Source organism: Mustela nigripes, chromosome 10 (genome assembly GCF_022355385.1).
Source record: "Mustela nigripes isolate SB6536 chromosome 10, MUSNIG.SB6536, whole genome shotgun sequence".
Taxonomy (NCBI): domain Eukaryota; kingdom Metazoa; phylum Chordata; class Mammalia; order Carnivora; family Mustelidae; genus Mustela; species Mustela nigripes.
Genome location: NC_081566.1, coordinates 20,989,930 through 21,004,813, shown reverse-complemented (window position 1 = coordinate 21,004,813; position 14,884 = coordinate 20,989,930). Strand labels below are relative to the sequence as shown.

Sequence of the window (14,884 nt, the reverse complement as noted above, 5' to 3'; positions counted from 1 at the left end):
AAAGTTCTCCCAGGTAGGAATAAGGGCATACTGGTTGTGAGCTTAATAACTTGAAGAAAAATGATCATGATAACAATAATAACAGTAACATTAATAGAATCAGCTACCACTTACCGAGTTTAGCATAGGGTTATTTCTAATTATCACAATAATCCCACGAGGTTGCGAACAACAGCCTCACTTGACAGAGAGGAAATGGGCATTAACAAGGTTGGGCAATTTACCCAAGATTTTCCTTTACTTTTTCTGAAAGTTTGGAAGCCTAAGAAGAAACTTTATTTATAATTTCCCAACAACCCACTGTCCCACCTGTGTGGGGAACAACTAAGTTTATGATCTTGATCCTTTTCCTGCATTCGAATTCACACAATTCAAAGGTTGCTGAGAACTGCATTTCCTGTCTTCATCGCCCCGTCTCTATCTTATCTGTTCACTGAGAATGATCATCTCCTTCTGTCATGTTAATGCACTAATAACATTACCGCCTGGTGTGTAAACATTTTGTTATGAGCTTGGAGAGTCCACAGATGGCTTATCTATACTCTCCTGTATAATCTACCCACAAACAAAGGTTAATTAAAGAAGATGGGTCTTCTAAATAAAAACTGTCAAATATTTAGAATTTCACTTCTCATGCCCTCATCTTTAAAATGAAAGGTATGGGGCACCTGTGTGGCTCAGTGGGTTAAGTCTCTGCCTTCAGCTCCAGTCATGATCTCAGGGTCCTGGGATTGAGCCCCACGTTGGGCTCTCTGCTCAGCGGGGAGCCTGCTTCCCCCTCTCTGCCTGCCTCTCTGCCTACTTGCGAGCTCTCTCTCTGTGTCTAATAAATAAATAAATAAAAGCTTTTAAATGAAAGGTTTGGGCTAAACATTTGCTCAAACCCTTCTATCCCAAACGTTAAAAAAAAAAAAAAAAAAAAAGGATAATTTACCACTGCTTTCAGCAACGCATAATGGTCATTTATTTAAAAGACTTCTCCTGATTTCAGTGCCATAGCCACCTCCTTCCTTCTGCCTCTTGAAGTGTGGACTCATTTTCTTCTCAAGTTAAAGCAAGTTAGACAATCACCCTGGGAAATACACCCTGGGGAAGCCACACTCTGCTGTTAGAGGCGTGAAGTTATTGGCGTCAAGACTCTGTAAATCTCGAAAGTCCAATTCCAAAAGCCACACTGATTAGAATCCTACCTCCTCTCTCAGATTGCCCTTTGAGGGAAACTGGCTACCTTATCATAAAGACACTCAAGTAGGCCCCCAGACAGGTTGAAGGCAAAACGTAAGGAACTAAGGCCTCCAGCCAATAGCCATGTGAATGAGCCACCTTGAGCCAATGACACACAATCTTGGAAGAAGATCCTGGAGCCCCCAGTCAAGCCTTCAGATCATCACAGCTCTGGCTGATCCTTAGCCTACCACCTCATGAGAGATCCTAGGACAGAATTACCCAGCTAATCCACTCTCAAAGTCCTGGCCCTCGGAAATCATGTGCGATAGTAATGTTTGTTATGTTGAGCTTAAACACACACACACACACACACACACACACGCACACCCCCCACACACCAGCAATGATACTAGTAGGACTTGCCCCTGAAATAGAATACCCAAACCGCTCCCTCAGAGATTTTCCCTGGGAGGACATCTGACCTGGACACCAAAACAATGTTTTAGGATTGTGTCTCGTTGAATCTCGTCCTCATTTCATCAGCCCCCAAATGGTTATCAAGAGCTAACATATTTCTCCCATCTCACTGCCCTCCTGGATCTTCTCAGGAAGAGAATGGTAAGTTCTGGGGCAGCTATGAGTCTGGTTTTTAACCATAAACTCATTGTTGAGTGTTGGCCTCTCATATCAAATCATTCGGACCCTATTCTATTCACCAAGCTTATATTAAAGTGGCCTACAGCTACAGGGAATCTACCCACAATAAAGACAGTGTGAACACTGATTTCTAGCCTCTAGAAGACTCTCCATGAGGCTGCATTGGATTTAGGTTCGCTTATGTGGTCTGTTAGTGTGACATTCTTGCTACTGGGCCGTTTCTATCCTACCCTGTTGAGATTTCTAGGAATTTACACAAACACGTGCTAAAGATGAACTATGTATTTTCATTTTGGCCCAAAAGGAAGCAAGGAGCATTCTAAGTATTCAAACAAGGAATCTGTGAATCTTTGGACCTTAATGAGAACTCTTTGTGACTGGAAATATGAGCAGGAAGTTCTTTGGCTGGTCCAGAATGCCAGTGTAATAAGATAAAAATCGGTCTTGTTTTCACTTGCTCCGTGTGGGCCTGGGGGCATATCCTCACCACAAAGTTCACTCTCAGACTTCAAAGCAAATTCTGTTGTGAAGAAATGATGCCTTTCTTCAGGAACTGGAGAATGAAACTAAATATATACTTGTCTATAATGATGGTTGCAAAGATTTTTTTTTTAAACTTCCTTGTCTATGTTTTTCAAATCATAGGTTTTTACTTTGAAATGTGTGCTGCCCACATGAAATGACCCAGATACAACCTAGTAGCTTTTTCAATAGGGGATTCTCCTGTTTAGTGCCCTTCATCTTAAACAATTTGCACTGAGTTTCAAAAATATGACCACTTAGTGAGTCATTACCATTGAATTTCCTAAATAAAAAATCTGACGTGGACACCAAAACAATGTGGGGCTTGGGGGGGGGATTGTTTGTTTGTTTTTAAAGATTTTATTTATTTGACAGAGAGAGATCACGAGTAGGCAGAGGCAGGCAGAGAGAGGGGCTGGGGAAGCAGGCTCCCTGCTGAGCAGAGTCCAATGCGGGGCTCGATCCCAGAACCCTGAGATCATGACCTAAGCTGAAGGCAGAGGCTTAACCCACTAAGCCACCCAGGTGCCCCCAAAACAATGTTTCATAATTGTGTCTTGTTGACTCTTATTCTTATTTCATCAACCCCCAAATGGTTGAAATAACTTTTGTTGTTTTTAGCTTTTAATGGTTATGTTTCTTTGTGCCACAGAACCTTCTTCATTACTGGCAATGCAACACAGAGAAGCCATGCTGCCCCCACTTACCATGCTACTGGCACCCATCTACACCATTCCAAACAGATCCAGGTTGAACCATTCTGCCACTAACCAGCTATGGAACACTGGGCCTCAATTTCTCCAATATTGGAAGTTTGGGACTACATGGTGTTTAAGTTCCCTTTCCATGGTAATATTCTGTATACCACCCCCACCAAAAAATGTTTGTTATTTGTTTAAAGAAAAGCTTGTGAAAAGTTAACTCCTTGCAGTTTCAATTACAAAACTTAGGTAGAATATAAGTAGTCTAGTCCAAGATACTTCTAGATAATCTTCCAACATGTCTGCATACTTTCAGAAAACACAGTCTCTTCCTTCCACCTTCTGGATCTCCCACTCTCCAGGGAAGGGCTTCCTCCCCAGTGGGTTCCTTGGTTGAACACATTTCAAGATGAACAGCTGAAAAGAAAAAAGAACACTAGAACACTGCGATCATTTATCACAGTAGTTTCTCACCTGGTCATGGACATCCTATATGAACTGTCAGAAGAACAGAAGTGAACAGGGGGATATGCTCTGGTTCTGTATGTGTGGTCCTTCTCTGTCTGTCAAATACCTTCCCCTCCTTGAAAATCTGACTGTGTGAACCTTATTCTAGCTCCCAGTCCTATTCATCAGAGATCATCAACTGACCACCTACAGACTTTGTTCAGCCTACAGAGGTGTTTCCATTATCCTCCACATTCTAGAAGGACCAAGCCATCCCAGTTTTTCCAGAATTCTCCCTGTTTTAGCACCAAAAGACCCACTTCCCAGGAGAACTCTCAGTTCCCGACAAACCAGGATGGTTGATCACCTCATTAAAAATGTTGGCCCAAGGGTCACCTGGGTGACTCAGTCAGTTGGGTGTCTGACTCTTGATTTCAGCTTGATTATGGTTTCAGGGTTGTGAGATCAAGCCTCCCATTGTGCTCAATGCTCAGCATGGAGTCTGCTTGAGATTCTGTTTCTTTCTCCCTTTGCCCTTCCTCCCTCTCTCTCTCCAAACAAACAAACAAAATCTTTTTTTAAAAATAAAATTAAAAATAAAAGTGTTTGCCTGAGAAGTGTTATTTGTTTTGTTTTGCTTTTTAAATTAGTTGCCAAGGGGCACCTGGGTGGCTCAGTGGGCTAAGCCTCTGCCTTCGGCTCAGGTCATGGTCTCAAGGTCCTGGGATCGAGCCCCAAGTCAGGCTCTCGGCTTAGTGGGGAGCCTGCTTCCCGCTCTCCCTCTGCCTTTCTCTCTGCCTACTTGTGATCTCTCTCTCTCTGTTAAATAAATAAATAAAATATTAAATTAGTTGCCAAGATGTAATTATCAGGTAGTTTCATAAAAAAAAAAAAAAAATCCAGATTTCTGGCTTCTCTTTAAGAAATGAAATGTCTGGCCCCACTGGGTCCTCTTCCGTGGCAACAATTAGCAGGAGCTGAGTATCTGCTGCCCCTTTAGATAAGGCATGTTCTTTCCAGGGTGCTACAGGCTTTGGCACTCCACACTATTTCCCCAGAGGCTGACTACCTGCCATTCATCACTGCCCTGGGCCTATTGTTTCTCTTATGGTAAAGCAGAAAGTGAAACATCCCCTACATCTATGTGTCTCTCAGAAGGAGCAAAATGGGAAAGACCGACAAAGAGGAGAAAACACATTCTTGTGTGTGGAAGTAAAGAAAACTCCCACCTGCTAATAGACCTGGCGCTCCACACCCAGCACATGACCGACTGGACCCTCCAGGCACTGACGTCCTGACATGCGTCATAGGTTCTGCCATTTCTAGTTGATGGCTGGTGAGTTTAGTCCTTTTACTCAGAAATTTGGCAGTTTTCCTTCCAAATGTGCTCAGGCCACTAGCACCCCAGAAACATTATTAAACAATGTCTTAAATACTTGATCCTTTGCGACAGGAACTCAATTTCTGTCATTGCTTCTGTCTCATATAAAAATCAGATAAACCTTATTTTCCTCACCAGGGATTTCTTGAGTTTCAGCCTCTCTAATTAATTTCTGTGCTTCATTAATCCTGAAGTCATCAAGGACTCTAGGCAAACACATATAACCTGGGGCTGGCAATCAATTTTAATATTCTTTCACAAGGGAATATTTTATAAAATGGTCATCTCCTCCATAAAACAAAAAAGGCAATCTTTACATTCCTGTCTGTTTTTGCAGGAAGTTAATCCTCATCTATAAATCCTGAATAAGCAACTAACCTAGAGGGAGTAGAGATTCTCGGCTTCACACAGGCAGGGATGGTACCCCTCTTTCGGCTCGTCATTTTAATCCCAGCAAACAGCACATGTCTGGCCCATAGTAAGCACTAGAGCACATTAACTGAATAAATGAATAAATGCGTGAATAAATAAATAAACGTTGCAGAAGAAGGAGTGAGCTTTGAAGTTGGGAGGGTATGCAGTCGAATGCCAGTCTGTGACCCCAGCTCTGCCTCTTCATAGCCAGGAGTCTTTGAACAAGCAATTTCTCTGAGCCTCAGTGTCCACATTGGCATAACAGAAATAATATCCACACCTCAAAGAGAAGCTATGGGGATTAAATGAGAAAATGTTCAAGGCCTAGTCCACAGCATGTACTCAAAAAGAGTAGCTGTTTAAGAAAATCCTTCACAAGGAAAATTGGAGAGAAAGGATGGAAGAAATTTCAAGCTATCTTTAAGTGTGAAGTACTTAAAGAGAAGAATTTAAAAGTTGTAGAGAGTTTTAAGCTTCCTATATGTGATAAATAAAATAAAATAATTAAATTAAATAAAGAGTATTCTAAAATCTTGCTCAGGTTTTTCTGTATCTCTATTTTTTTTTTAAAGATGTTATTTATTTATTTGAAAGACAGAGATCACAAGTAGGCAGAGAGGAAGAGAGTGAGAGAGGGAAGCAGGCTCGCAGCTGAGCAGAGAGCCTGATGCGGGACTTGATCCCAGGACCCTGAGAACATGACCTGAGCTGAAGGCAGAGGCTCAACCCATTCAGCCACCCAGGCACCCCTGTATCTCTATATTTTTTAATGGCCCCCCAGTTATAACTTCATACTAATTCTGTTTAGAGTTAGATTTTTAAGTGTGTAAAACAGATAAACCATGTATCATTGCAATTAGGTTTTAAATATTGAAAAGCATGCAGATGGAAAGTTAAGAATAGAAGACTGTGTGGGTTTTATTCTTCCAATAAAATGAATTAAATAATATATAACCACTCGGTGGTGTAAGATGAATGAGGTTCACAGTAATCTTACAAAAATAGATCTATTCAAATAAAGAAACCTTTATAGATGTCAAATAATAAAAAAGAAATCAAGTCAAGTATTTTAGCTTAGCCAACATAAAAATTGCCAATCGAGATTCTATGCAATTTAAGCCTTTTCTAAGACTTAAGTTTAAACCAGTGCTCTAAAGTAGAAATAAATGTACATGGCCAGCTATGAAAGTCAGTGCTCAGGCTAAACAATCTCACACTTTTCGAGCTGTAAGCTATAAACTGCTCTGACCTCCAGGAGATCTCGGATCATGGTTTTATTGACCTTGGTTCGTCTGAGACTGCTGCTTCAGGGCCGCCATGCTACTTGTGGTCACAGACATGCTGCACATCATTGGGGAAAAGTAATTATTTCTGAAGTCGTGTAAATGCTACTGATCAGTACTACCTACAAGGGACTCTCGATTATTCGGCTGTTTTTTTAGTATGAATACGTATTTCCTGGCAGATATAAACTTGAAGATTCATTTACTTTTTTATCACTCATCTCTCCATCCTTCCATAGCACCATACCTGTGTTCTAGGTGGCCCGTCCTCAGCGTCCCAAAATGCCTTCTTGGGCTGCAGAAACTGGAGAGCAAAAATCCACATCTCCCAGACCTGTCAGCAGCCAGGGTTTTAGTTTTAATTTGTCCCACTAATCAGAAGCACAAGAGCCGGGAGATCAGGGAAGCCAAAGCAGAAGCATTGGTCGTTTTGCTCTTTCTTTTGGCCAACGCAGAGATGACAGTACCTGGTTTTTCCGGGGCAGTTTCCCAATCTTGACAGCTCCTGACAGTGCTGACCTTCTCATGCTAACTTCGTGATCCTGGCAGTCATGGTTGGGTCTCAGAGCCAGCAGAGGACACTTCAGCTTCCTGGTCCGGCAGGAGAGAGGGCTCCTGAATGCTCCCTTGGGGGCTCAGTCAGTGTGTGGCTTTCCAGGTTGTTCTTGAAAGCCCAACCTGGAGGTTGTTTCTTCAGCCCTCTCAGGGATTCCGTAAACCACATGCTACAGTTAATCCCTTTCTGCTTAAGGTGGCTAAAATGGATTCTATTCTTTGCAACTGAACCCTGACAGACATAGCACCCTTCACTTCTAACTACTGAGAATCTCTTCCATGCTGAAATTGCTTAGGAGATAGGCTTATTCATTCAATCAGCACACGAACTCTCGGCCTGGAACTGTTTTCATTAGGGGGCTGCCATGATAAATAAAGCAGATAAGGTTGAGGGCTCAGAGAGCATCCTTGTAAGAGAGAGAAAAACAGAAATTCACCATGTAAACAAAGAATAATTCAACCTACATAAAACAAATAATTACAGAGATAAATGTAATGAAGAAATTAATCACAGTAACATGATACACAGTATCTCTGGCAGGCAGGGAGAGTCCTCAGGGAAGGCTTCTCTGAGCAAGTTACATTTGAGTAGGGACCTAAGTAACAAGCTGGGGTCCACCCCTATGTGATGATGTGTCGATAGGGCTTTCCAGAAGCAGAAACTAAAAGAAAAAGACAGGAAGGTGAGAATGAGTTCAGGATGTACAAGAGGCAGAAGAAAGGCTAGTATGACTACAGCTTAGTGAGGACGGAGGCATGAGGTAGGAGTCCATTCATTCATTCATTCATTAGATATTTGCTAAGCACTTACTATTCTGGGCACTCGCAGTAGTGCAGTGAACAGAGACAAAAATCACTGTTCTCATGGAGGTTATATTCTAGCAGTAGAAAAGGGAGGTGAATAAATAGGAAAAACACATATCGTATTAGATGAGCTGTTCTCAACCAGGGATGATTTTTCTCCCCAGGAGACATTTGGCAATGTCTGGAGATATTTTTGGTTGTCACAACTGGGAAGAAGAAAAGAGTTGCTAGTATTTAGTGGGTAAGAAGCCAGGGATGCTTCTAAACATCCTACAAAGCACAGAGTAATCCCCAACAACAAAGAATCATTCCAAAATGTCAATAGTGCCAAGATGGTGGGGCACCTGAGTGGTTCAGTTGGTTAAGTGTCTCCTTTCCACTCAGGTCATAATCCCAGGATCCTGTGATCAGCCCAGAGTCAGGCTCCTTGCTCAGCAGGGAGCCTGCTTCTCCCTCTCCCTTTGCCTTCTGTTCCTCCTGATCATGCTCTCTTTCTCTCTCAAATGAATAAATAAAGTCTTTAAAAAAAAAAAAAAAAGTGCCAACGCAGAGAAACCCGGTATTTTGTAGTGACAAGAACTATGGAGAAAAAGGTCAGAAAAAGGTGATAGGAGAAAGCAGGGGCAGGGCATGGGGAATTGAGGGCAGGGCAGGGAAGAAGTTCAGGGAAGAATACAATAAGAATATAACATTTGAACAAAAACCTGGGCAAGACAAGGCAGGAGCTTTGAGGATTATCTATGGGAAAAACATCGCAGGGCAGGAAACAGCAAATGTAAAGGCTCAGGGACCGACACATCTGGCAAGCTCCAGGGAGAGAGACGTGGCAGGGACTAGTGAGCTTGGGGGAGGGGGGGGCCAGAGATGAAATCGAAAAGGATACCATGGCCTGAGTTTCTGCCTGTGCTCTGAGTGATCAAGAATCAATTACTAACTCAGATAAGTTAAGGAGCTTTGGGCAGACCAGTGACACGAGTTCTGACTTCATTTGTAAATGGACTGCACTGGCTGCTGTTTGGAAAATGATTCATAAAAGAATGGGGGCAGAAAGCAGGGAGACCAATTAGGAGACAGTGAACCGTGAGAGGAGGAGAGGTGGTAAGGATGACATCCAAACTGTTGCGTGAGCATGTGGAAGGTCTAAGTCGCTCCAACAGTGATGGGGAGCAGCAGGGGGTGTGGGGGGTATTTTGGGAGGCAGCAGACAGGAGGCATTCTGTGTTGGACACGTTCAGTCTGAGGTTCCTACTAGAAATTCAAATGAGGATGTCACTGATGTTAGAATACGAGTCTGGATTTTAGGAGAGAAGCCTGGGCTGGATATGTAAATCTACTGGAACTGATGAAGACTTGGAATCTAAAGCCACAGGTATACAAATCACTACGGAACTGAGCATGGAGAGCAATGGAGTCCGTTGACTGGAGAGCTAAGCAGGTGGCCCATGTGCAAAACATGTATCAAACTGCTAAAAATATATGGTCCAATGTTTTGCTAGAAAAGACAAGTTACAGGGCATCTGGGTGGCTCAGTCAGTTAAGTGATTTACTCTTGATTTCAGCTCAGGTCATGATCTCAGGGTCTTGAGATCAAGCTCTGGATCAGGTTCCATGCTCAGCTCGGAGTCTGCTTGAGTCTCTCTCTTTCCTTCTGCCCCGAACCCTGCTCACACTCCTGCTCTCTCTTCCTGTCTCTCAAATAAAATAAATAAATAAAATCTTTTTTTTTTAAGTTACAATTTTAAATAGGAAGCCTGCTTGTAAAATGCAAGCTTATTTAACTTTCATACGTTCATCTTTTGAATTAATTCTCAAGAGTTAATAATTATCATAAATTCCTTAAGAAAAGACTAAAAACAAGACATTTAAAGTAACAGTATTATAGATGGCTGAAATTGTTAGAGAATTCCATAGTTAGACTGTAAAAACCACCTAATCTGAATCCAAAATATTAGACATGGCAAAACTGACACTCCACGTGGCCAGATCATAAACTAGCAAGACTTTAGAGTGCTATTTGTCCAAAGTCACATAGTTAATTACAGACACAACCAGAACAGGTAGCTTAATCTATTTCTTATTCCTATGCTCTTCCTAAGAAGTCAACTCAAAACAAAGAAGAAACTCTTCTGAAATAATAAATCCAACTAGGAGAGAAATCTGATTTGTTTGAAGATATTTACTATTCACCACACTCATCCTATAAAGAGCCTATTGCAGAAAGCAATGCACCTCTGTATCTGTAGAAGAGTAAGAATCTAGCTTGTGGACTGAACTCAAGGGCAAAAGAGCAACCCTGGTTGGGGAAGGCAAAATAAGCCCTTTGGCAACTGGCCCTATTGCTCTAGCAGCTAGGAGGAAGGTAAGGAAGTGAGTCAACATGGGAATATAAGTTGGTTAGCCTAAGATTTCATTCTTACCCTGCAATAAACAAGCCAACATTGAGAAAGCTGTTTTTATCCCTGATGGGCTATCCCATGGGTGTTGTTGGTGCAACAGTAATAGAATTGAAAGTAATTCTGTGCTTTGCCTACTCTCCTTTCCATTCTTGTTTCAAAAAATACTCACAAATATACACATTCCTTTCCATGGAATGAAGTGAAGTGAAAATTGTCCATTATACACAAAGGAACAGAAACTTCAGAAGGGGAAGTGAGCTGGCCCAGCCACCTTGTGAGTCAGTGGTGGAAGAGACAGCGTTCTACGCTGTGGCTTAGCCACTGACCATATCCCTCCTCTGCGCTCAGTAAGCAAACCCAAAGAGACACAGAAGATCTGGGTCTGGACTGGCCCAAGGAAGGGGGTGATGAACAAAAGAGCTTATATTCTGGCCATGAGGAACCCATATGGCACATCCAGGGAATGTAAATCAAAAAACCTCAGACTTCAAACTTCTGCAGAGTAAGTATGCCAAGGCTCTCCCTCTTAGACGCATTTGTATTCTACAGGACAATATCTGGGCTACTTGCCTTTTTGTTCCTTTTTATTAAAAAAAGTTCTGAATAAAAGTACCTTTAAAAATGTCTCCTTTGGATATTTTTTCAAAATAAATATGGTTTAAGGTTGCTTTCTGGAACTCTATTTACTTCCTTCTTCTATTCAGTTTAAGATCACTCTGGGGAGAGGAAATATGATTTAGTAGGAAACTTCTGTTGAAAAAGAGAACTACTAACATTATCTTTGAAAAATCAAAGGGTGCAATAATATACATTCCCAAAACCAGGTCCTTTGATGGAAAGTTCCTGGTTCTGTCTTCTGGGAAATAAGATTCCTTAAGCAAGTAACCTGAATTCTACTGCATTATTCTCCCATGTGATAGAATTTTGCTTATTTTCTAGGCCATTTTTGGAAAAGTCCTTCCAAATTTTACCCACACTTTAAGGTTAAGCTCACATGCCATCTCTTCTCTGAAATTTCCTTGATTATTCCTCCCAAAGTGCATCCTGTGCCTAAATTCGTCCACTAGACTGAAATGTCCTTAAAGCCAGAATTTGATTCTATATTATTCAATCCTCTCCTCTCTCTATAGTATCTAGCATGTGCTTTTGCACAAAAATGGTGAAACCTAGAAGGAAAAGGTTATTTGGCTACCACACTGAAGAGAATGTTTCTCAAAGATTAAAACTATGTGAGGGGAATATGTAAATATGCCTCAAAAGGCTACTATCAAAATGGGTATTTAAGTATATTCCATTTCATGATAGGAGTTCATGCAGAGAATAGATGATGACTCGTGAGAGACGCTGTAGAGGAGTCCTTAGAGCAGATGGGGAGGTAGATCAGATGACCTTTAAAGCCCTTCCAACCATAGATTTCAAAATGATTTTTAAAAGGTTTTAAAAGGTTTCCCTCAACTGAATACTCCTGTTTAACTCTTGCTTCCATGGACACAGAGCAGGCAACTCTTTAAGATTTTCCAAAGAGCCTTATTAAAACACCACAGTGTACAGCTCCTAAGGATGCACTCAGGAGCCTCCAGCTCTGCCATAATCCCAGCCTCCTTTCCCTTGGTCATCACAGAGGCCCAGGGTTCAGCAAGTCCACAGAGCAGTTGGAAGCTAGGACTCCCTAACCCTCAACCTCAGACTGAGGAATTCAACTTTATGTGCCACTTTTATCCTCACTGGCTCTGTGTGATTGACCTCTGCAAGCCTAAGTCAGATTCAGAAGAGTGTGTGAGAACGATTATCCCAATATTTACTTTCTTTTCTATCTCATCAGTCAGGAATATTGAAGGGACTTTTGGTTATCACCATTCTTGTCCAGTAAGAAGTGCCAGGTTAACGGCACAGAGGAAAGGTATCACAAAAGGTGACAACATGCTCCTCGAATATGCCACACTTCCTAATGATCAGTGCTCCTTAAGGTAGCGTCGCTGCCCAGAGCACACGTGCAAAACACTGCTGAAAGGGACTATGCCCAACACTATGGAGGAAGGGGCATTTCAGGCATCAGTAGGGTTTGGAGATTTAGTTAGCAAGAGTACTTCTTTGCTGTCTGTCCGTCTGTCTATCTATCTATCTATGTTCTAATCAAAGCATATATCACAATAATGCTAGTCCCTATGTGTTGCAAATGCAAATGTATATGATACAAGTGGTCGAAGGGATGCAGGTTAATCAGGACCCAATAGCAATGTTATAATACAGGAATCTGTTCCTTTATCTTTCTCTATCTATTCTTTCTAATTTTTTTACTACTTTGAAAGAAAAAACTGATAAAACAAAATATACCATAATACACCTGTCACACGTTTCTTTTACCAATCTACTTCACAACAAAAATCTTTTTGTGAGATTAACACCATTTTCCCAGCTAGAGATTATTCTTGCCGATATAAGAATAAACACCTATATATTAAATTTGGAAGCACCATTATCACAAATTACTTAAGGTCACTTTAGCTAATTGAAAAATAAGTTCTCCGTTTAAAAATGATCTCTCAGGATGCCTGGGTGGCAAAGTCAGTTAAGTGTCTGCCTTCAGCTCAGGTCATGATCCCAAGGTCCAGGGGTCAAGTCCCATATCAGGTTCCCTGCTTGGCGGAAGCCTGCTTCTCCCTCTGCCTGCTGCTCCCCCTGCTTGTGCGTTCTCTCTCTCTCTCTCAAATAAATAAATAACCTTTTTAAAAATTCAAAAATTAAAAAAAAAAATACTGGGCAAGCAATGTTCTACCCAGCTTTAAAAAAAAATAAAAAATAAAAAATAAAATGATCTCTCGTGTTTTTAAGAGCTTCTTCGCCCTCACTGGGAAATGGAATCTGTCTTGGTATCTGTGGAAGTAGCAACAGTGCAAAGCAATCAAACCACCCCCTATGGTAAACAACGCAACAAATGAGAGCAAGCCCATTATTGCTTCTAAAAAGACTTCTTCCGTTATGTCACTGTCAAGTGCGCAAGATATTATGTTGATGCATTGTTTATATATAAATATATGAAAAAGCATATCCTAAAAGGGTTGTAATGAATATAGCAAAAAGGCTCAAACCCATTCTAGGACTAAATATGTATGTATGTATGCATGTATATAAGCATTCATTCATTCTTTCTTTCTTTCTTTCATTTATTATTTATTTTCTATATATTTCCAAACCCTCCCTGATCCTTGTAAATATCAGCGTTAGCCTTCTATAGCCTAGCACATGCCGGCTGTTTATTAAATAGTTGCTAGGGTGAATTAAATCAAATACCTACCAAATCTGGTTAATAAACACTACAAATTCACTCTTATCCTGAGCAAAAAAAAGAAAGAAGTCAGGCATCTCACCTCAGCTGCTATAAACCTGACGAGTTTATTCTGAGACAAGCGACCAGAATCAGATGAATTCTAAGACCCTCAATAATTCATTGCAAGGCTAGAAAGGAAAATTCCCATCCCTTCATTTTCCTGCTGAAAATCACTGACCAGGGCATGGAAAAATCCCAAACTCAGCACCTCTGCTTTCTTTAACCAGCCCTGCTGGCGTCCTGGCAGACCAATTTGGAAACCATGATTAATTCGCTGGTAAACAGAAAATGGGCTCTAGAGCCAAGAGAAGCCAAACCTGAGTCACTCTCTGGAGACTCTACCCTTAGCCAATTTAACTCTACCTCCTCCTCCAGGAGCTGGCTAACTCGCCTGGCGATTTTCAGCAAACAGAAAGGCCTTTCCTTGGTGACAGAGAGCCCCAAGAAGCAGAGGCTGAGCATCGCTGTGAGTGACCACAAGCTGGTGTAACCCACATGTAAGCAGGGGCTACCATGTCCTATATTGTTCAGGGGAAATTGGCTGGAGCCCCCAGCTCCATGAAATGGAAAACTCGGTATCCTTCCCACTTTCTGCAGGGACTGGAGGAAGGAGGACAATGTACCTACATTTGTCTTTGTCACCACTGGTTCCAACTTAATTTGGTCGGCCAACCACTTTGGAACTGCATGAGAGCTACATCGCTGTTGCCTCATGCTAGACGTAACCCTGCTGCCTTCACACACACTGTATGTGCCTTCCTAAGGATCACCAACTCAAGGCTCTGGGTACAAATTTTTTTTTAAGATTTTATTTATTTATTTACAGAGAGAGAGAGAGAGAGAGAATAAGCAGGGCGAGTGTGAGAGGGAGAAGCAGACTCCCTGCTGAACAGGGAGCCTGACACAGGGCTTGATCCCCAGAACCTGGGATCATGACCTGAGTCAAAAGCAGTCGTTAACTGACTGAGCCACTCAGGCGTCCCTGGGTATAACTTTTTATGGAGGATTCAAGGCAATGGCGTAGAATTGCATGGAAGCACCAAAAATAATTTAAAAGTAAAAATTAAATAGCCCTGTTCTTTTTTCCTTTTTTAGCCCTGTTGAGAGTCCTTCAACCGCCCTAGCCCCAAGGGTTTCTTACCTGTTGTACTTTTCCCTCAGGCTCTGCCCTCCCCTGCTCTTACCTTCCCTTCTCTACTTCCTCCCTTCCCCTCTGGCTCCTGCTAACC

At 41.8% G+C, this 14,884-nt stretch overlaps 1 long non-coding RNA gene across 1 annotated transcript in view; it reads right to left on the bottom strand.

The window, feature by feature from the left end:
• Nucleotides 1-6,446: 6,446 nt before the first annotated feature.
• LOC132026089 (uncharacterized) overlaps nt 6,447-14,884 on the bottom strand; it is a 40,866-nt gene continuing 32,428 nt past the window's right edge. The window contains exon 3 of the long non-coding RNA XR_009406766.1: nt 6,447-7,534. This is a non-coding gene — a long non-coding RNA (uncharacterized LOC132026089). The remainder of the gene's footprint in view (nt 7,535-14,884) is intronic.